Source organism: Podarcis filfolensis (genome assembly GCF_964270895.1).
Source record: "Podarcis filfolensis genome assembly, chromosome: 8".
Taxonomy (NCBI): Eukaryota; Metazoa; Chordata; class Lepidosauria; order Squamata; family Lacertidae; genus Podarcis; species Podarcis filfolensis.
Genome location: NC_139611.1, coordinates 73,138,233 through 73,160,269, shown reverse-complemented (window position 1 = coordinate 73,160,269; position 22,037 = coordinate 73,138,233). Strand labels below are relative to the sequence as shown.

Sequence of the window (22,037 nt, the reverse complement as noted above, 5' to 3'; positions counted from 1 at the left end):
GGAAATAAGAATTTTGGGTTGTTGTTTTTTAATATAAAGGCTTTTAGGAAAGGTCTGCAAGCAGGAGCAGGCTGGCAACTAGTATAGCAGAACTTCCAAGCAAGTTCATAAAATTATTTCCACATTTTCCATGTATGCCCCATCTCCACTATTACTTTGTCTTTTCAAGTTGGACGGTCTACTCTTCTAACCTTAATGAATAGGAGACTGAATTCCACACCAAATGTATCAGCCTGACTGTTAGAGAGGGACCCTCCTTTTGGGAAGATGCGGAATAATTCACGAAAGGAAATTGGCTAAAATGAAGGCAGCTGTGCAACACATGAGACTGAATCAGTTTCCGTTGGTTTGCCTTTATATTTTGTTCTTTGTCACATGAAATGGGAGAGTCCCTGCTTGAGGATGAAACTATGTGTTAGGCAGCAAACCTGGGACTGGATCTCCCACCATTTGCTAATCAGTTCGATTTGCTTTTCAGTTTAGGGTCTTGATGTGAATGCAGCCATGAATGTATTGTGATTCTTGAGTGGGTTTCCTATATGATTTGTAGTGGGAAAGTGGAAGGGAGTTGGGTGGGGGAGAGGAAAAGTTATTCCCTGTTACAATATATAACCTCATGCTGGGAAGAATTCACAGAGCTAAAATGCTTGCCCTTTCCCAAAGCAATGAATTCTTTTAGGCATTCAGATATAATCTGCTGCCCCCTGCAGGTCTCATTTTTTACATTTCTGTATCCTTAAATACTGAACTTTGGCCAGACACTAATATCTAATAAATTCAATTTGCTTTTCTATTTAGAGCCTTGGTCTGGGAGACAAACTGCAAGTGAGTATTGCGAAAGCTTAGTGTGTTTACGATATGGTTTGTTGCAGTAAAATGGGAGGAAGAGAGAGAAGGAAGGAGGAACTCTTCTGTGACTCATAGATGACCCAAACCATGGAAGAACTCATTAGGCGATAATGTTTGCCATTTGGCTGGCGACTAATATTATTTGCCAGCCCTCTTTTCCAGAAGGTATGGAATGATTCAAGGAAAGAAATTGGGTAAAATCTTGGACTTTTGGCTAAACATTCTCTCAAATAGAGGACACTTTTACACAGTGGACTGTGTGTTGATAGTTCTTCAGAATAAACAATTGTCCTGTGTCAAGTATTGCAAAATATATGTCGTGCAAAGAACATGAAAGCCTAATATGTTCAATTTGCTTTTCTCTGTAGGTTGTAGATCAATTGTTGAAAGTGAGTATTGTGAAAGCTTTCTATGGTTATTCTATGGTTTGTAGTGAGAACGTTCCATTTATTTCCATTTAGGGTGCTGTTGAGAAAGTGAATGTTTGCATTGTGAACCATTATTTTGTCCAAGTAGTCCATAATGGGAAAGTGGGAGGAAGGCGGGGAAGAAAAGAGTAGGTCCCCCCCCAAAAAATAGAATCCGACTCAGGGAAGAACAAACAGATTGCCCTTTTTTAAAGGTAGGCATTTGTGAAGAGCATTTGATTATCATTTGCTACCCCCCTACATTCATTGCTACCAATAAGGAAATGAAAGCTGGGGCGTCTCATTGTAGATCTCCCCAAGCAGTGTTTCATATGTATCTGGACTTTGATTATAGAGAGCACTTTTAAATAGCTGACAACCCTTCAAAGTAGATGACTTTCCTCTGTATAGGTGGGCACCTGACATAGTGTTAAGAGTACATAAAAGCCTAAGTAATTCCATTTGCTTTTCAATTTAGGATCCTGAGGTGCATTCGACACTGGAAGTGAGTATTTTGAAGTCTTTGTGTATTACCTATATGGTCTGTTTTGTTTGAACCTCCCCCTGCAAAATGCAATTTTAGGTCCATCCAGGGTCTAAAATTGCCTTTCTAAATCCCCGCAGTTCTGTCTATATATCTTTGTTTTGGGCAGCTGATTTCTCTTTTGTTCAGAGAATAGTTTTATTTTCCTTGTATGCTCCAACTCCACTATTATTTTGTCCTTGCAAGTTGGACAGTCTACTCTGTTATCTGCTATTGTAACCCTCATGGAAAAGAAGAGTGAACTCTACACCAAATTTACCAGCCTGGCTGTTAGAGAGGGACCTTCCTTTCGGGATGTTTTAGAATTACCATGGAAAGGAAAGTTGCTAAAATGATGGCAGCGATACTGGACGTGAGCCCGAATCAGTTCTGATGGGTTTTTCTGTATATTCTGATCTTTCCTACATGAAAATGAGGAATCCTTGTCTGAGGATGAAACTTGGTCATTCCATGTCAAGTGATCCAACTCTTTACCTCATGTCATCCAATTTTGTTAATATTTTGTACACTTGTACAAACTATAATAGCAGTTACTTCAGGAATTTCTTTAAAAAGTTTTTCATTTAAAAGATATCTGTAAAGCTAGTAAGGCTTTTCTTTTAAAATCGTGTTCCAAAGCCGAGTTATAGCTTGCTCTGGCGTGATGGAATTAACTCTTTGAAAGAATTCTTGTTAGTTCTTGATATGTATTGACCCAACTATGTGTTACGTGTCATATCTGTGACTGGATCTCCCATACCATCTGCTAATCAGTTCAATCTGCTTTTCAATTTAGCGTGCTGATGTGAATGGAGCCGTGGGAGTGAGTATTGAGATTTTTTGTCTTGTTTTTAGTGGGAAAGTGGAGATGAGGAAGAAAGGAAAAGTTACTCTCTGTCACAATATAACCTCAGCCAGGGAAGAATTCACAGAGCTAAAATGCCTTGCCCTTTACAAAGCCAGGAATTTTAAAAGATTATATTTTAGATATAATCTGCTGTGCCCTGTATCCTTAAACTGGACTTTGGCCACATATTCTCTCAAAGGACACTTTTACATAGTGAACTGTGTACTGATGGTTCTTCAGAATAAACAACTGTGCTGTGTCAAGTGTTGCAGATTATAAGGGGCGCAAACAACATGAAAGCTTAACAAGTTTAATTTGTTTTTCATTGTAGGGTTTGCAAGGTTTATTGAGCGTGAGTATTGTGAAACCTTTGAATGATTATTACATTGTATGTAGTGTGAAAATGGAAAGCAGGAAGGGAAGGAAGGAGGTGGTCAGAGGATAATCCCAGCAAGGGAAGAACTCATTGGGCTATAATGTTTGCCATTTGTTATAGGCAGGCAAGTTTTGATACCCAAGCAGAGAATTATAAAATTTAGCACAAAAACATAGGAAGTTCAACTTGTTATTTCCATTTAGTTCTTTTCTTTTTCAAAATATGATCCAAGCCAGGGAAGAACAGAGAGAGTTAATATGATTGCCCTTTTTTAAAGGTAGGCATTTGTGAAGAGCATTTGATTATCATTTGCTGCTTCCCTACATTCATTGCTGACATGAAGGAAATAAAAGCTGGGATGTCTTATTGTAGGTGTCTCCAAGATAGTGTAATATGTAACTGGACTTGGATTGACATCCCTTCATATCTCTCAGGAGCCTCCCACAGCCTTCCAGAGACCTCGCACAACCTTCCCAGAGTCTGGCAAGGTAGTAGCAGGCCTTGAGCGAATGGTTCCATGGGGCCTTCCTCACTTTGCATGGTTTTGCCTTTGTACGTAAACCCCCGAAACATGACGCCCATGTCAATTGCAGATCTACTGTACTGTATATTGTCACTTCATATGACAAGTCTTGGGTTTCCTGTTGGTGTAAAGCTTTTGGGAACATTGGGGTGTGAATGCCACATGAATAATTGGAGTATCTGAATTCTCCTAGTGCTCTATCTCTTGAAGCCCATGTAATTTGAGTTGTATTAAAATGTTCATATCTCACATATCCTTCCTGGAAAAGGTCCCTTAGTATTGCGAACAGCCGTAATAAAAGCAAGAATCCGTGAAGGAAAGGAAGCATATGAAACAAACAAGCAGCATGTAATATGAACGTGGACTTGATTCCATATTGTTGAACTGGACTTGGACCAGGCATCCCCTCTAAGAGAACACATTTTAATTGAAGACTGTCTGGTGATAGTTATCTATTTTCATAGGCAGTCATCCGTAATGTAGGGCACCTGAAAGCATAATAAGTTCAATTTGTTTTTCAATTTAGGGTCTTGATTTGAACAACTTACTGAGCGTGAGTATTCTGGAACTTTTCTGTATTTCTTATATAGTCCGTAGTGGGAAGGTAGTAGGGAGGCAAGGTGGAAGGTCTTTTCTGCCTCAGAATATGATCCTAGCCAGAAAAGAATATGACAAATAATTGATTCTCCTGTTGTAAACAGCCTACTATAGAAGGAACCCTTTGCAGCTGAATTATCTCTTTTCTTCATAGTAGTGTTGGATTCATGGTATGTTTTAGATTTGGTCCACATTTCCAGAAATACTATCTTGAAGCGTTTGGTATTAAAGCAACAGGGTTACTCAGTTTCCCTCAGAGTTTCAGGTGTTTCTTTGAATCTTAATATGTAGCATATGAAAATATGAGGAAATGCTGCCTATTGGTAAAAGTAAAAAAAAAAAAAAATGCTATTTGATACATATTTTTGATAGATTGATAATCATGCATATATTATGGATAACAATGAGACAGTTTTCAGCATAATGTGAGCAGGTAGTGCTGCCTCTGGAAACTGCAGCTTGCAGAACAGCCAGGAGAGAGAGAAATCTGGATTTCTAGCGGGAATTGAGGATCTTAATGTACACGGGGTCTAAGTGCACATCAATGGGAACACAAGTTTCTTTCTCATACTGGTAACTCACAACTTAACTTATGCACGTTCTGCTTTACTCACTTGGCTAAACGTAAATAAATAAGGGGGCGGACGTTTGAGGGGAGAAACTTTGTTAACCCTACCTTAGGAGAGTGTTTGGAGGTGCAGGGAGAATGCATTTTGATTCTACAAAATTTTTGCTTTATGCGTTGTGCCTGGAACATAACCCTCATGTATGTTGAGAGTCACCTCTGATACAGAGATGTGAACAGAAACAAGTATAATGTGTTTCTCCTGTGATATACTCAGAAATGGGGTGTGAATAGAAAAACAACAACAATTTGATCTTTTTTGTATTTTCTTTGAATATATTTGATGATAAAATATATGAAAAACAAAAAAGCAAAAATCTAAAAAAACCCTATTGTTTCCCTTTGTAAAACAACAACAGAGAAAGAAGAGATCTCCGGTAAGTATCCAATCCTCATTGTGACTTTTCAATTTGAAAAAAAGAATTATTTATTTTTTAACATTTAGTCATGTGGTCGTATCCTGATTGATTCTGGTTCATGTCTTCTGGGAATCTGAAACTAAATCAAAGAGCCCAGGTGTGGATAGAATTTATTCTGGGCTCCTTCATTATACTGTTCTTTGGGGAGGTGTTTTTGGGGGGCCGGGGGGTCCTGTCCTTCTCACTGGGAAATTTTTATACTGCAACTGAAATCACAATTGAAAAAAAGACTTTGATGTGGGCTGGAAAACATCTAATTATTTCCTAAAAGAGACCTTTTTGATGTTATGTCCCTCTGCTATATTTTTGTCCCTGTGAGTTGGTCTGTCTGGTATCCTCTCCTTTGCCTGCTGTCCTAAGCCTTTTGGAAAATGATGTTAGACATTTCACTGAATCTGTTAGCCCTAAATATTGGGGAGGGGAACTTCAGGAAATCATGAAGAAAGCCAAGGGGAAGAAAAAATCCAGTCTGCTGTAGAGATGAGGGAGAAATTAGATTCAGCTATCATTTTAAAGCCCACTTACCTACTTCTCACTTTCTGAAACAAAATGCTGTACCAACTGGAACATATCAGCCCTTCTGAATTCAACATTCACTGAATGTTGCAGTGCTGCTCTCCAGGCAAGCAGTGTGTACAAGAATGCATGGGGCAGGGTAAAAATATGCGTTAAAATGCATTTATTAGTTAAAGTAACATACAAAAAGTGCATTGCATTACAGATTATTTGCAAGAATTTGAAATCCAGAAGGTTTCTTAGGAAACATATGGGAGCAGGATCTGGCTGGCAAATAGTATACCCAAATGATTTTTCTGAAAAGGGTTTTCAGATTTTCCGCATTATGCCCCACCTCCACTATTTTCTTCTCTTTGCAATTTGGTCGGCCTCCTCTCCTTTGTTATGGAATTGCTCTGTAAAGAAAAATGACTAATAAGGAGGCAGCTGTGATGCACTTGAGACTGAATCAGTTCAGATCGCTTTTCCTTTCTCTTCTGATGTTTCCTTGATGAATAGGGGAATCCTTGCCTTAGGACCTAAATATGTGTTACATGACATTTCCACATGTTAAGCAGTTAAGAGAACATGACAGACTAACAAGTTGAATTTCCTTTTCAATTTAGCTTCTGAGTGGAGCAACTAGCGTGAGTATTGAGAAATCTTCATACCCTAAGATTTGTATATTTTCAAATTTTATATAAGTTACTTTTTTTGTTATTGTTTTACACATTTTCCACTATTACTTTGGACTGTCTGTTCTTCTTTATCTGCTCTTCTCACCCTAGTTTGCCTGTAAATTCTCATTTTCCCACATGAAGTGGGAGAATCCCTGCATGAAGAAAAAACTGTGTTACGTGATATACTTGTGGCTGGAGCTCCCATCATGCAGCTTGCTAATCAGTTCAATTTGTTGTTCAATTTAGAATCTTGGTTTGTCTGATGTAGTGGACATGAGTATTATGGCACTTTTGTGTACTTATTGTATGATCTGGAGTGGGAAACTGGGAGGGAGGGCTTTTCTGCCTCAAAATATGATATCACTGCCAGGGAAGAAAATGATGAACAATCTGTTCTCCAGTTCTAAGCAGTTTACCATAGAAGGAACCTTTGTTTGGCTGAGTTTTCTCTTCTCTTCATAGTAGTGTTCGATCCCTGTGTGTGGTTGATTCAGTCTACATTTCCAGAAATAATATATTGAAAAGTTTGGTGCAAAAACAACAAGCTTGATCTCATTTCTAGACTACAGTATACATTTCTCTAATATATTGAAAAGTTTGGTGCAAAAGCAACAAGCTTGATCACATTTTTCTTAGAGGTTCTGGTATCTCTTTGGATCTTATTACGCAGTATATGAAAATATGGTAAAATTCTGCCTTTTGAATACTGAAGTCTCCTATTTCAGGCACTTCAGTGATGAATGATTTAGCTGTTGAGTAAAGACTAGCTAATAAATTAAACTTTAGGTCCGCCCAGGAATTTAAATTGCTTTATTGAACCCCCACATCCTGGGCTCTAATTTCATATCCTTTGGGGGGGCAGCTGATCGCCTAGGGCAAAGGCATCCTCTTCTCTTCAGAAAATTGTTCTACTGGAAATAAGAATTGTGGGTTTTTAATAAAGGTGCTTTTTTTTAAAGGAAAGGTGTGTAAGCAGGACCTAGCTGGTAACTAGTATAGCTGAACCTCCAGGCAGTTTCATGAAAGCACATTCAAATTTTCCATGTTATGCCCCATCACCACTAATACTTTGTCTTTGCCCGTTGGACGCTCAACTCTCCTTCATCTGCTTTTCTAACCTTAATGGAAAAGGAGAGTGAAGTCCACACCAAATCTATCAGCCTGGTTACTTGAGAGGGACCTTCCTTTCAGGAAGGTATGGAATTACCCAGGAAAGGAGATTGGCTAAAATGAAGACATGTGAGACTGCCTTTAGATCCGTTTGCTCATTTATTCTGCTCTTTCCCTCAGGAAAAGAGGGAATCCCTGCCTGAGGATGAAACTATGTGCTATGCACCATTTCAGTGTCTGTATGTCCCACCATGCCATTTTCCACTGTAGGCTTTGAAACATCAAATATTCATATAGCATCCTTTCATGCTATGATATGATCCTCAATATGGGCAAGAACTAGAAAGAGAAACAAAACAGGAGGCCCCTGCAAGTCTCCCTTCTCCAATTTCTGTATCCTTAAACTGGACTTTGGCCAGGATACCTTTACATAGAGTTCTGTGTACTCATGGCTCTTCAGAAAAGCCAATTGTCCTCTGTAAAGTAGCACAAATTATAAGCTGTCCAATTAACTTGTCTAATAAATTCAATTTGCTTTTTTATTTAGAAACTTGGTTTGGGAGACACGTTGAAAGTGAGTATCGTGAAACCTTTGTGTGATTACTATATGGTCCGTAGTAGTAATCTGAGAGGAAGGGAGGGAAGGAAGGAGGAATTTCCAAGAAAGGAAATTGGCAAACATGTGAGACTGGATCAGTTTCTGTTGGTTTGCCTTTATATTCTGATCTTTGGCACATAAAACGGTAGAATTCCTGCTTGAGGATAAAACTATGTGTTAGGTGGCATACCTGGGACTGGATCTCCCACCATTTGCTAATCAATTCAATTTGCTTTTCAGTTTAGGGTCTTGATGTGAATGCAGCCTTGAATGTGTTGTGATTCTTGAGTGGGTTTCCTATATGATTTATAGCAGGAAAGTGGAAGGGAGATGGGGAGGAAAGGAAAAGTTATTCTGTGTCACAATATATAACTTCATCTAGGGAAGAATTCACAGAGCTAAAATGTTTGCCATTTCCAAAGCCAGGAATTTATTTTTTAAGCATTCAGATATAATCTGCTGCCCCTTGCAGGTCTCCTTTTTTACACTTCTCTTTCCTTAAATCCTGGACCTTGGCCAGACATGAATGTCTAATAAATTCAATTTCCTTTTCTATTTAGAGCCTTGGTCTGCATGAGAAGTTGCAAGTGAGTATTGTGAAACCTTTGTGTGATTGCTATATGGTTTGTAGTAGTAAAATGGGAGAAAGAAAGGGAAGGAAGGAGGAACTCTTCTGTCACTTAGAGGATGATCCAAGGCATGGAAGAACTCGTTAGGCTGTAAGGCTTGCCATTTGGCTGGCAACTAATGTTATTTGCCAGACCCATCCAGGGTCTAAAACTGCCTTAGTTCTGCACTCTCACAGCCTGGGCTCAGTCTCCATATCTTTGTCTTGGGCAGCAGATCTCCTTGGCATCATCTTCTGTTCAGAAAATTGTTCTACTGGAAATAAGAATTTTGGGTTGTTGTTTTTTAATATAAAGGCTTTTAGGAAAGGTCTGCAAGCAGGAGCAGGCTGGCAACTAGTATAGCAGAACTTCCAAGCAAGTTCATAAAATTATTTCCACATTTTCCATGTATGCCCCATCTCCACTATTACTTTGTCTTTTCAAGTTGGACGGTCTACTCTTCTAACCTTAATGAATAGGAGACTGAATTCCACACCAAATGTATCAGCCTGACTGTTAGAGAGGGACCCTCCTTTTGGGAAGATGCGGAATAATTCACGAAAGGAAATTGGCTAAAATGAAGGCAGCTGTGCAACACATGAGACTGAATCAGTTTCCGTTGGTTTGCCTTTATATTTTGTTCTTTGTCACATGAAATGGGAGAGTCCCTGCTTGAGGATGAAACTATGTGTTAGGCGGCAAACCTGGGACTGGATCTCCCACCATTTGCTAATCAGTTCGATTTGCTTTTCAGTTTAGGGTCTTGATGTGAATGCAGCCATGAATGTATTGTGATTCTTGAGTGGGTTTCCTATATGATTTGTAGTGGGAAAGTGGAAGGGAGTTGGGTGGGGGAGAGGAAAAGTTATTCTCTGTTACAATATATAACCTCATGCTGGGAAGAATTCACAGAGCTAAAATGCTTGCCCTTTCCCAAAGCAATGAATTCTTTTAGGCATTCAGATATAATCTGCTGCCCCCTGCAGGTCTCATTTTTTACATTTCTGTATCCTTAAATACTGAACTTTGGCCAGACACTAATATCTAATAAATTGCTTTTCTATTTAGAGCCTTGGTCTGGGAGACAAACTGCAAGTGAGTATTGCGAAAGCTTAGTGTGTTTACGATATGGTTTGTTGCAGTAAAATGGGAGGAAGAGAGAGAAGGAAGGAGGAACTCTTCTGTGACTCATAGATGACCCAAACCATGGAAGAACTCATTAGGCGATAATGTTTGCCATTTGGCTGGCGACTAATATTATTTGCCAGCCCTCTTTTCCAGAAGGTATGGAATGATTCAAGGAAAGAAATTGGGTAAAATCTTGGACTTTTGGCTAAACATTCTCTCAAATAGAGGACACTTTTACACAGTGGACTGTGTGTTGATAGTTCTTCAGAATAAACAATTGTCCTGTGTCAAGTATTGCAAAATATATGTCGTGCAAAGAACATGAAAGCCTAATATGTTCAATTTGCTTTTCTCTGTAGGTTGTAGATCAATTGTTGAAAGTGAGTATTGTGAAAGCTTTCTATGGTTATTCTATGGTTTGTAGTGAGAACGTTCCATTTATTTCCATTTAGAGTGCTGTTGAGAAAGTGAATGTTTGCATTGTGAACCATTATTTTGTCCAAGTAGTCCATAATGGGAAAGTGGGAGGAAGGCGGGGAAGAAAAGAGTAGGCCCCCCCCAAAAATAGAATCCGACTCAGGGAAGAACAAACAGATTGCCCCTTTTTAAAGGTAGGCATTTGTGAAGAGCATTTGATTATCATTTGCTACCCCCCTACATTCATTGCTACCATTAAGGAAATGAAAGGTGGGGCGTCTCATTGTAGATCTCCCCAAGCAGTGTTTCATATGTATCTGGACTTTGATTATAGAGAGCACTTTTAAATAGCTGACAACCCTTCAAAGTAGATGACTTTCCTCTGTATAGGTGGGCACCTGACATAGTGTTAAGAGTACATAAAAGCCCAAGTAATTCCATTTGCTTTTCAATTTAGGATCCTGAGGTGCATTCGACACTGGAAGTGAGTATTTTGAAGTCTTTGTGTATTACCTATATGGTCTGTTTTGTTTGAACCTCCCCCTGCAAAATGCAATTTTAGGTCCATCCAGGGTCTAAAATTGCCTTTCTAAATCCCCACAGTTCTGTCTATATATCTTTGTTTTGGGCAGCTGATTTCTCTTTTGTTCAGAGAATAGTTTTATTTTCCTTGTATGCTCCAACTCCACTATTATTTTGTCCTTGCAAGTTGGACAGTCTACTCTGTTATCTGCTCTTGTAACCCTCATGGAAAAGAAGAGTGAACTCTACACCAAATTTACCAGCCTGGCTGTTAGAGAGGGACCTTCCTTTCGGGATGTTTTAGAATTACCATGGAAAGGAAAGTTGCTAAAATGATGGCAGTGATACTGGACGTGAGCCCGAATCAGTTCTGATGGGTTTTTCTGTATATTCTGATCTTTCCTACATGAAAATGAGGAATCCTTGTCTGAGGATGAAACTTGGTCATTCCATGTCAAGTGATCCAACTCTTTACCTCATGTCATCCAATTTTGTTAATATTTTGTACACTTGTACAAACTATAATAGCAGTTACTTCAGGAATTTCTTTAAAAAGTTTTTCATTTAAAAGATATCTGTAAAGCTAGTAAGGCTTTTCTTTTAAAATCGTGTTCCAAAGCCAAGTTATAGCTTGCTCTGGCGTGATGGAATTAACTCTTTGAAAGAATTCTTGTTAGTTCTTGATATGTATTGACCCAAATATGTGTTACGTGTCATATCTGTGACTGGATCTCCCATACCATCTGCTAATCAGTTCAATCTGCTTTTCAATTTAGCGTGCTGATGTGAATGGAGCCGTGGGAGTGAGTATTGAGATTTTTTGTCTTGTTTTTAGTGGGAAAGTGGAGATGAGGAAGAAAGGAAAAGTTACTCTCTGTCACAATATAACCTCAGCCAGGGAAGAATTCACAGAGCTAAAATGCTTGCCCTTTACAAAGCCAGGAATTTTAAAAGATTATATTTTAGATATAATCTGCTGTGCCCTGTATCCTTAAACTGGACTTTGGCCACATATTCTCTCAAAGGACACTTTTACATAGTGAACTGTGTACTGATGGTTCTTCAGAATAAACAACTGTGCTGTGTCAAGTGTTGCAGATTATAAGAGGCGCAAACAACATGAAAGCTTAACAAGTTTAATTTGTTTTTCATTGTAGGGTTTGCAAGGTTTATTGAGCGTGAGTATTGTGAAACCTTTGAATGATTATTACATTGTATGTAGTGTGAAAATGGAAAGCAGGAAGGGAAGGAAGGAGGTGGTCAGAGGATAATCCCAGCAAGGGAAGAACTCATTGGGCTATAATGTTTGCCATTTGTTATAGGCAGGCAAGTTTTGATACCCAAGCAGAGAATTATAAAATTTAGCACAAAAACATAGGAAGTTCAACTTGTTATTTCCATTTAGTTCTTTTCTTTTTCAAAATATGATCCAAGCCAGGGAAGAACAGAGAGAGTTAATATGATTGCCCTTTTTTAAAGGTAGGCATTTGTGAAGAGCATTTGATTATCATTTGCTGCTTCCCTACATTCATTGCTGACATGAAGGAAATAAAAGCTGGGATGTCTTATTGTAGGTGTCTCCAAGATAGTGTAATATGTAACTGGACTTGGATTGACATCCCTTCATATCTCTCAGGAGCCTCCCACAGCCTTCCAGAGACCTCGCACAACCTTCCCAGAGTCTGGCAAGGTAGTAGCAGGCCTTGAGCGAATGGTTCCATGGGGCCTTCCTCACTTTGCATGGTTTTGCCTTTGTACGTAAACCCCCGAAACATGACGCCCATGTCAATTGCAGATCTACTGTACTGTATATTGTCACTTCATATGACAAGTCTTGGGTTTCCTGTTGGTGTAAAGCTTTTGGGAACATTGGGGTGTGAATGCCACATGAATAATTGGAGTATCTGAATTCTCCTAGTGCTCTATCTCTTGAAGCCCATGTAATTTGAGTTGTATTAAAATGTTCATATCTCACATATCCTTCCTGGAAAAGGTCCCTTAGTATTGCGAACAGCCGTAATAAAAGCAAGAATCCGTGAAGGAAAGGAAGCATATGAAACAAACAAGCAGCATGTAATATGAACGTGGACTTGATTCCATATTGTTGAACTGGACTTGGACCAGGCATCCCCTGTAAGAGAACACATTTTAATTGAAGACTGTCTGGTGATAGTTATCTATTTTCATAGGCAGTCATCCGTAATGTAGGGCACCTGAAAGCATAATAAGTTCAATTTGTTTTTCAATTTAGGGTCTTGATTTGAACAACTTACTGAGCGTGAGTATTCTGGAACTTTTCTGTATTTTTTATATAGTCCGTAGTGGGAAGGTAGTAGGGAGGCAAGGTGGAAGTTCTTTTCTGCCTCAGAATATGATCCTAGCCAGAAAAGAATATGACAAATAATTGATTCTCCTGTTGTAAGCAGCCTGCTATAGAAGGAACCCTTTGCAGCTGAATTATCTCTTTTCTTCATAGTAGTGTTAGATCATGGTATATATTAGATTTGGTCCACATTTCCAGAAATACTATCTTGAAGAGTTTGGTACTTAAGCAACAAGGTTACTCACAGTTTCCCGCAGAGTTTCAGGTGTCTCTTGGGATCTTAGTAGGCCACTCCCTTCCCTGGGGGCGGGGTTGCGGGCAGGCCCCACACTCCCAGTGTGGGGAGAGAGCCAGTGTGGTTAAGAGCGATGGACTTGTAATCTGGGGAACCGGGTTTGCCTCTCCGCTCCTCCACATGCAGCTGCTGACCTTGGGCCAGTCACACTTCTCTGAAGTCTCTCGGCCCCACTCACCTCACAGAGTGTTTGTTGTGGGGGAGGAAGGGAAAGGAGATTGTGAACCGCTTTGAGACTCCTTAGCGTAGTGATAAAGCGGGATATTACATCCAAACTCTTCTTCTTCCCACCGTGCTCAGCGGGGGTGTGGCAGTGCCCTCACATCATGGGGGAGTCCCGGCCGCGTCACACCCCCACTGACCAATCCAGTCGGCCGGGGCCGTGGCTTATAGCATTTACGGAGCCACACCGCCTAGTTGTTCTCCATCTTGGTTCCTGCCTCAGCACATCCACACGGCTCCTCCTACTGGTGGTTGACCCTTACTGGACTACCTGCATGTCGGGCAGGAGTCAGATATAGTCAGTTCAATTCCAATGCCTAAGCCAATACCACTCACATTCTGTGACCAATTAAGTTTATTAGCCCATTAACCTAAAATACTGGTGTCCATGTGTTTTATTATTCAACAAATGGGGGAAGGCTCAGGGCCTTGACATGCAATGCAGCAAATGGAAATATGGGACAATGCTGCCTATTGGATGTTGAGGTCCTCTCCCTTATACACCTCAGTGATGAATGCTTGAGCTGCTGAGGAAAGACTAACTATATACACACTTCTATATTTCAGGGTGTTACTGGTGTAGTTGTGAGTATTGCTGATACTTTTAAATGAGCAATATTTTGGTTTACAACGAAAGGGGCATTATTACTATTATTAATATTATTTAACTAGATGATACCCAGTAGCTTCTGTTGCATTTGTGTGTAATCTTTGCTTGTGGCCCTAGCGACATTAGTGCAGTCTGAGTAATAGCAGTACTATGGTTCTCCAAGTGGAAATGGAGAGAAGCAACAGGTTGAGCCTCTGCATAAAGTTGTTAACCCCATTCCCACCCCCTAGTGCTGCATTTCATGTGGGGACCCCAAATGCTTCCCCCTCAGAATAGTGCCTCATTTCCCACCCCCCCCAAACAGGGCTGGAAGGCAGGAAAAATGGCACTGAGCATGAAATGCAAATCTTACCCCCTGGGGGCAAGGGAGGCGCGGTTGGGGAAAGGAGTGGTATTCAAGAATCCATTTAGCCTTCTGATATCTTACATGCCTGAGTTTTCTACCACAAGCCTAGAATGGAAAACAGACAAATGTGCAGATTGGTGCCTCATTATTTGCGTTTTTATCTTGTATTTACATCTTGTGGACCACCATGAGATCTTCTGATTAAGGGCAGTATATAACAAATATATTAATAATAAATAATCGTAAGAAACATTTTACAGTAGCTATGAGCCTACAAAAGCTTCCCTCTGTGCTGAAATGGTTGCCTTCCTTGGTCTATTTATTCAGAGGAGACCGATTGAAATTAATTACCTAAGTTAGTCATGTCCATTAATTTCAGTTGGTCTTCTATGAACAAAATATATATTTCTCAGTGATAAGCAAATCTTTGTTCTGGGTAGCCTCTCCTTCCTTTCAATTAAATGCCTGTTTGCTAGTCATTTAGTGACCTGTAGTGACTTACTTAGTGCCCTAAGGAAACAGAGAAATAACTTGTTTCTTTTGCTTCTTTTTCAACAACAATCTACCTGAGCAGTAAAGAATTGTAAGTATTTCTATGTACATAGTCTACATATGGTTCATCTGTGTCATTAGCAATATCCTGGTGGGACTGAAATACTTCAGGGGAAAGGATTACCTTTCTCCGAGAGCCTCCTATGTGTGAAATATTTTCTAGTCTGTAGAGAAGCTATCACATTAGGGGGTAGGATGGGTACCCTGTCACCACTGAATATGTTTTGACTCGAATCCACAGTATAACATATATACTCCGTCATACAAAATGAAATCAAGACCCTACTAATAAAACTTCAGCTCTGTTGACTAGATAATGTACTCAACTCTGATGATAAGCTGGAGAGTTAAAGTTGGTCCTGTGGTGATACCACTCAGGGCCTGGACTCCAGAGAAATGATGCTCTGCAGATATTGTTGGATGCTAAGTCCCATCATTGTTGACCATTGGCTATGCTGGCTAGGAAAGATGGGGATTGGGTTCAAGAACACTGGTAGGTTGTCCCTCAATTCCCTTTAGAATAAGATTGTCATCACTAGATTAATTTATATGATTTACTTTATTATTTCCAGGTGTATTACGGACTGAACATACCTACACTCCTGGACCAGATTGACAATGACTTCTTGCTCCTGCGCATTCCACATTGCCACTCCAAAGCCAATCAAGTGAAACCAGAGAATCACGAATCATACTAGTACACTTTAGATAATTTCTGTAACTGATTTTGTTGCCTTTGTAATAGAGGGCAGAGGGCACTAAAAACTGCCCCACTACCCCCCTGGAGGATGGCAATCGCTTTGCAAAAATAAAAGAAAATTGCAATGGCACTGAAATGGTTTGTTTGCTTTTTATTAACGGTCCAACTAAGAAATCATAACATTCATTACTGTTGAAACAAGATCCACTCACATGTCACACATGTCACCACATATGTTTGTTTTTGTGATACATGAATTCAGTAAATACAGGGCTGATGGCAACTAGGCAGTGGCTCGCTACAGAATGGCCCATCTTCACTACGAGGTAGTAAAATCACAGGACTCCACCTATTCATGAATTTTCTGCAAACGTGTTCAGAAATCTGGGCACATGATGACTTCATCCTGCAGTTTGATTCCCGGGTTGGGAATCTTGTTGGAATAAAGTTATAAACTCAAACCAAAAAGCAGCCGGTCCCTGGTGGGGTCCCCTAGCCAGCTTAGTCTTCCGAGGCCCAGGAAAAGTGTGCCAGACTGCTCCCTCTTCTGCTCAGGCCTGCCTCTCTTTAATTTGTGGTGGAAGCAATGCAAACTGGCCCAAGCTAGAGGTGCATATAAGCAGTGGTTATGGGAATAAGTGGAGAAACTAGTGGTCAGAAGGAAAATTAGGGGAGGAGATGGGTGGAACTGGTGGAAGGGGCTGGGCCAACCTTAGTTAGGATTATGTGGTTAACTTCCTTGGTGTAGAAACAGCTTCCTTTTCCTGAAATTATGGAAATTTCATCATATGCCCACTCAACCAAAGCTGCATATGACAGGCCAGGAGAAAACCAATTTTAATGATTTGATTTGTTGTATTTCTATGCTGCTTTTCATTCAAATGAATCCCAAAGTGCCTTACAAATAATAAATAACAGTAGCATAATAAAACATAAAAGAACATTACAAATGCAGCATAAATAATATAAAACAATTAACCAATCATCAATAAAACAATTACAACCTATAAAATGCTATTAAGAAAGCTAAAAACATAGGCTAAACATCACAATTACAGTAAAAGTCATATGATTAACAAATCAACGCAGCATTTACAATCTATAAAACAATATTGACAACAGAATAGCAACTTTAAAAATAAGCAAAGCACTGTTAAGGTTATACACAGACACTGCATGCCCTCATGACTCATAATATTTCACTCTAGTCAGTTCATTAAAATACACATAAAACACAGATGATGCCCATTGTTACGCCAGCTCAGCCAGATGCTGGGGTCCCTGGGCAGTGGACCATGGTGGAGACAGTGGGGCTCTGGGCCTACTGCCAATGGTAAGGTGGGCATTGACTGGGTAGCCTGCCCAGGCATTGTTGACAAAAAACTTGTCTCCCTCACTCATGATAATCAGGAGGTCAATTCCCACTTGAGGAAGTTTGAGACAAGCCTGTCCCTCCTGAGCAGTGAGTCATGGCTGCACTTGGTGTGGAGGCCGACCAGGAGGTCCAGCAGTGCCTCCAACAATCTCAGTATGTTCCCGCTGCACTGTGTCCTGTCCACCACCAGCTGCCCCAGCTTCTGCAGCCTCACCCTGGCCGACAAGTTGGTGAAGGAGGAGGTGGACGCTGAGGGGAGCAAGTGGAGTGGCCAGTTGAGTCCACCAGGCAAGAGGGAGAGGCCGCGAGAAAGACATTGAGTGAGGAAGCAGGATCCGACAGCCCTGATGAGCTTGCAACCGGTGACTCAGAGCAGCAGCTTGGTCTCAGCGTCCAGGCTTTTGCCCATGGAAGGCATGAAAGCAGAGCATGTCAGCTGGCAGCGGTTGAGGATGAGATGCAGGGGTGGGCAGAGGAACTGGTGAGTGTGGAAATGAACATGCTTGCATCTCTACCTGGCCACAGTGATCCATGCGACAGTCATCTCCAGACTGGACTACTGTAATTCGCTCTATGCGGGGCTGCTTTTGAAGCTGTCCCAGAAACTCCAGTGGAGTACAGGGTGGAGTACAGGGTCAGATTTAAGGTGCTGATTTTGACCTTTAAAGCCCTTCATGGCCTAGGACCCTCGTATCTACGGGACCGCCTCTCCTGGTATGCCCCACGGAGGACCTTAAGGTCCATAAATAGCAACACCTTAGAGCAGTGTTCCCCAACCTTGGGCCTCCAGCTGTTTTTGGACTACAATTCCCATCATCCTTGACCACTGGTCTTGCTAGCGAGGGATGATGGGAGTTGTAGTGCAAAAACACCTGGAGGCCCAAGGTTGGGGAACACTGCCCTAGAGGTCCAAGGCCCTAAGGAAGTTAGATTAGTCTCAACCTGAGTCAGGGCCTTTGCAACACTGGCTCTGGCCTGGTGGAATGCTCTGTCTCATGAGACCAGGGCCCTGCGGGATCTGATTTCTTTCCTCAGGGCCTGTAAGACAGAGTTGTTCTGCCTGGCCTTTGACTTACAATCAATTTGATTCCTTCCCCCTCTTTCTTTTTTCCTTTCTCCTCCTGTGAAGAGGCTGCATCTTAATGTTTTAATGTTGTATTTTAATCTTGTTTTTTAAGTTGTATTTTAATCAACTTGTTTTTATTATTGGTTGTTAGCTGCCCTGAGCCCGGTCTTGGCTGGGGAGGGCGGGGTATAAATAATTTTTTTATTATTATTTATTATTATCTCTGGGTCCTTGGGGTCAATTAGCTGTTCCTCCCCAGGCTTCTGCTGCTGCTAGTGGTGCTGCCAGACTTCTTTCTCAGCAATTGATGGAGTTAGCAGGATGAGCAAAATGGTCTATAAAACACAAAACGAGATGCTAGGAGTCTGCCAAACACTTGCTTGGTGCCCTTACTGTCCTGAAATCATGCTGAGAAGCCTTACCCAAACAACCTCACCCCTAATCCTTTCCCTGGGAATTGGGGTACAGAAGTTACATGTAAGCCCTCAGCATTTAGCAGTTTTCTGTTGTGCTTTGTGTATAGCACCACCACACCAACCTTCTAAAAATGAGTAAATACATGGATACAAATATTCCAGAAATGTTCTGATTTATAACCAGTTCTTAATTCTGCACGACTCACCCGCAATGGACTGAGTTGCAAAGCAGCATGCACCAGGCAGCTGCCTTGCATACAGAAGTTCCCAGGGGCCTGGAACCTCCAGAGATGGCTGGGAGAGACCGATGTCTGAAATCCTGAATAGAAGCTGCCAGTCAGTGTCAACAATATTGAGCTAAAATGTATCAATGGCGTGACTTGGTATAAGGCAGCTTCCTGCATTCCTACATGGCTATCCTATCCAGAGGAGAATCAAACTCTGGATTGCCTAAATCAGACCTGTTTTTGAAAGGGTATTATTACATTTCCATTATTCTGTAAATCTTACTTGTAAACCCCATTTAAAAACACTATGGGTTAGAGAGCAATATATTAACTCCCCTCAAGTCTTTCAGCAAACTTATAACAAAACACCTAAATCAATTTGCAAAGCTTGGATCAGTGATTATCTGATAACAACACCAGTGTCCAGCTGCTTGAATCTCTCAAGGAGGTGAGCTGCCACTTCCAGTTGCAATGAGCTCTCTGGAGGACATTCTTTCGACTCTCTGGACTCCCTATGACGAAGTCAAATTGCAAGTGCAACTCTTTTATTAGCTACGCTTTGGAATGTTTTGATTCTTCACAATAGCAGCTTCAACAAAGTATATTTTATTGAATGGCTTTAGCTGGGACGTCACCTACCAATGCTTGTCTTAATTTCCTTGTCCTTGGCATAAAGGACACTTCATTCACCAAACAACTGAAGCAAGTTACATGCTGCTTTTTCTTGTGGACCTGGTGGACCAGGCTAAGATATAGAACCTGAGGGTCAAATTAGATGAGACCCTTCTCTTGCCTGAGATGCCTCTTCCTCCTCGGCTTCTGACCCATCCTGTGCATCACCTTCCAGCTCTGAAGCTTCCCTTGCCTTCAACTTTTGCCTCCTGGCTGCTACAGTAGCCCACAAATCACTAACCTCTCTCAAGTCAATGACACCCCCCTTGCCAGTGTGAACACTTGTCAGCATCCTGCTAGTCCCTGACACACAGTGACCAGCCTCCCCTGCTGTGCTGTGTGAATTGGGCCACATCCAACTGTATATTTAAAGCAGTATGATGCCACTATAAACAGTCATGGCTTCCTGCAAGGTATCCTGTGGGTTTGTTAAAGGTGCTAAGAGTCATCAGGAGACCCTTATTCGCGTCCCAGAGCTACATTTCCCAGAGCTTACTGGGAAGGGGGATTGACTGCGAAGGCACTCTGAGAATTGTTGCTTTCTGAGGGAAATAGGTATTCCATAATGACTGTCAGCATAATGATTGATTTCCGCATATATTCCTAGACTGCATTGACCATAAGAGCAGTTTAAATGAAGCTGCCAGCCAAACCTCCCTGGGGAGAACATTCTACAGATGGGGAGCAACCATAGAAAAGTCCCATCCTGTCCCCAGGATACTTCGGTGGAAGATTCAGGGATCTCACCATTGGTGTCCACCTCTTCCCATCCATGACCCAGCTGCCAAGTGACCAAAACCAATGAACCAAATGATGCAGTTCCCACCGTTAGTTACTCCTACTTGGCACTACAGTATGAATTAGGCTCCAAAGGTCACCCCCACCACTCAGAGAAGCTATGGTAGTCAGCTGAGTTCACACTGTTTACTTGACATGAGCTTCACAAGGGATTGCTTTGTCACAACAGGCTTAGGAACCTTAAAGAAGATTTGTACAGTTCCTGCCCATGGTTTCATTTCCCTTAGGCACTTCAGAAATTCTTAAGGGATAGTTAATCAAGGAGGCCTATTTACAACTGCTTATCTTGCTTCTTGCCTGCTTATTTCTAGTTTCCTGACACAACACAATTGTCTGCAGTTTTACCTCTACAAGCCTTTCCAACTCTGCAAGAGAATCCTCAATTGTACTGAGCAACTTGGCTTAGCTGAGCAACTTGGCTTAGCTGCTGATTAATAATTGCTTGCTGGATAATAATGCATTATTGTTTGCCACCCCGTTGGTCCCTGTCTTTGAGATCTACAACACCTTTTCCATTTGATGGTGGTTTGTGATAAGTTATGCTTTCCTCATTGACCTAAAGAGATTAGTCCTCTTGACAATGGAGCTATTACATTGAGCAACATGGAAAGAGCCATGCCATAAATAGAGCAGCTGAAGGTACCCAGGCCTCACACCAGAGAGTTTACAGACTTCCAAGGAGAAGCCAAGATGACTCCCCAGATTGTGGTTACTGTTCTTCTCTTCTTTCTCCTTGCCCACAGGAAAGCACTGCGGTAAGGTGACTTCTGCTTTGAAAGGAGCCATGCAACACCTTTCTGCCACAATGATCTTTCTCTTCAAGTAGATGACAGAATGTGCTTCCTTCAGCAGTACCTGAGGACTAGTGCCCAAACAGTGATTCATATATTGTTTTTTTGCTCTTTGTACAGGGATTCATGCAAATGGTGAAATCACACCACTCTTACAGTCTCTGCCAGGGCATTCAGCCAACTTTTTGTGACTTTTCTTCTGGATTTTTCCTTTTTTACAATAAAGCCGTTCCACAGTTAAGCAACCATTTTGGCCTGGCTCATTCTCAGAAATGACCTGGCAATATCCCACTTTTCATTGTAAACCCCCACAAGGAATACACACTACAATGCAGTGCAGCATTTTAGCCAGTGGACTGAGCTGTGAATCAAGAAGTCCCTGGTGTGAACTGGGGATGTACGAAGGGATAATTTTTCATTTTATCCTGTCTTCATCACAATTAGTGCAGTTTCTGTTCTGCTGCAGTTGGGCCTCTGCAAAAATGCTACATTATTAGTGCCTCTGTCTACTATTTAATTTAGGAATCAATGCCATAATTATGCCCACACCTTCCATTTTACTGCAAAGAAACACAGTTTTAAATGGGGGGGGGGCACCTCATGAATTACATATCTTTGTGGTCCGAAAAAAAACAACCACAGTGGGCATCTGTTTGTCATTCCATTAACTTGTCACTTTGCTTTGCTTTTTTTATCTGAAGGGACTTCGAAGCAAGAGATCTCCTGTAAGTATATGATCTTTTTCATGACTTGCTGTATTTTCCTTTTTTTTTTTTGCAATATGCACAATGCCAGAGATGAGCTGGAAGGGCCAGCATTTAGACCTACTTTCAAGGTCATCCAATTCTTCCTCGCCCTCACATCTTTAGGGCTGATGTCTGGCAGCAGAAAGCCTTTTGTATCCATGGAAGCTCTGGACT

General features: G+C 41.1%; 2 long non-coding RNA genes across 2 annotated transcripts; both read left to right on the top strand.

The window, feature by feature from the left end:
* Window positions 1-1,104: 1,104 nt before the first annotated feature.
* Window positions 1,105-4,112, top strand: LOC310768063. Its single transcript, XR_014551179.1, has 5 exons — window positions 1,105-1,238; window positions 1,735-1,761; window positions 2,576-2,602; window positions 2,958-2,978; window positions 4,052-4,112. It is a non-coding gene; the product is annotated as an uncharacterized lncRNA (long non-coding RNA).
* A 5,919-nt stretch (window positions 4,113-10,031) lies between these two features.
* LOC310769133 lies at window positions 10,032-15,902 on the top strand. Its single transcript, XR_014551419.1, has 5 exons — window positions 10,032-10,165; window positions 10,660-10,686; window positions 11,501-11,527; window positions 11,882-11,902; window positions 12,976-15,902. It is a non-coding gene; the product is annotated as an uncharacterized lncRNA (long non-coding RNA).
* The last annotated feature ends 6,135 nt before the right edge of the window (window positions 15,903-22,037 follow it).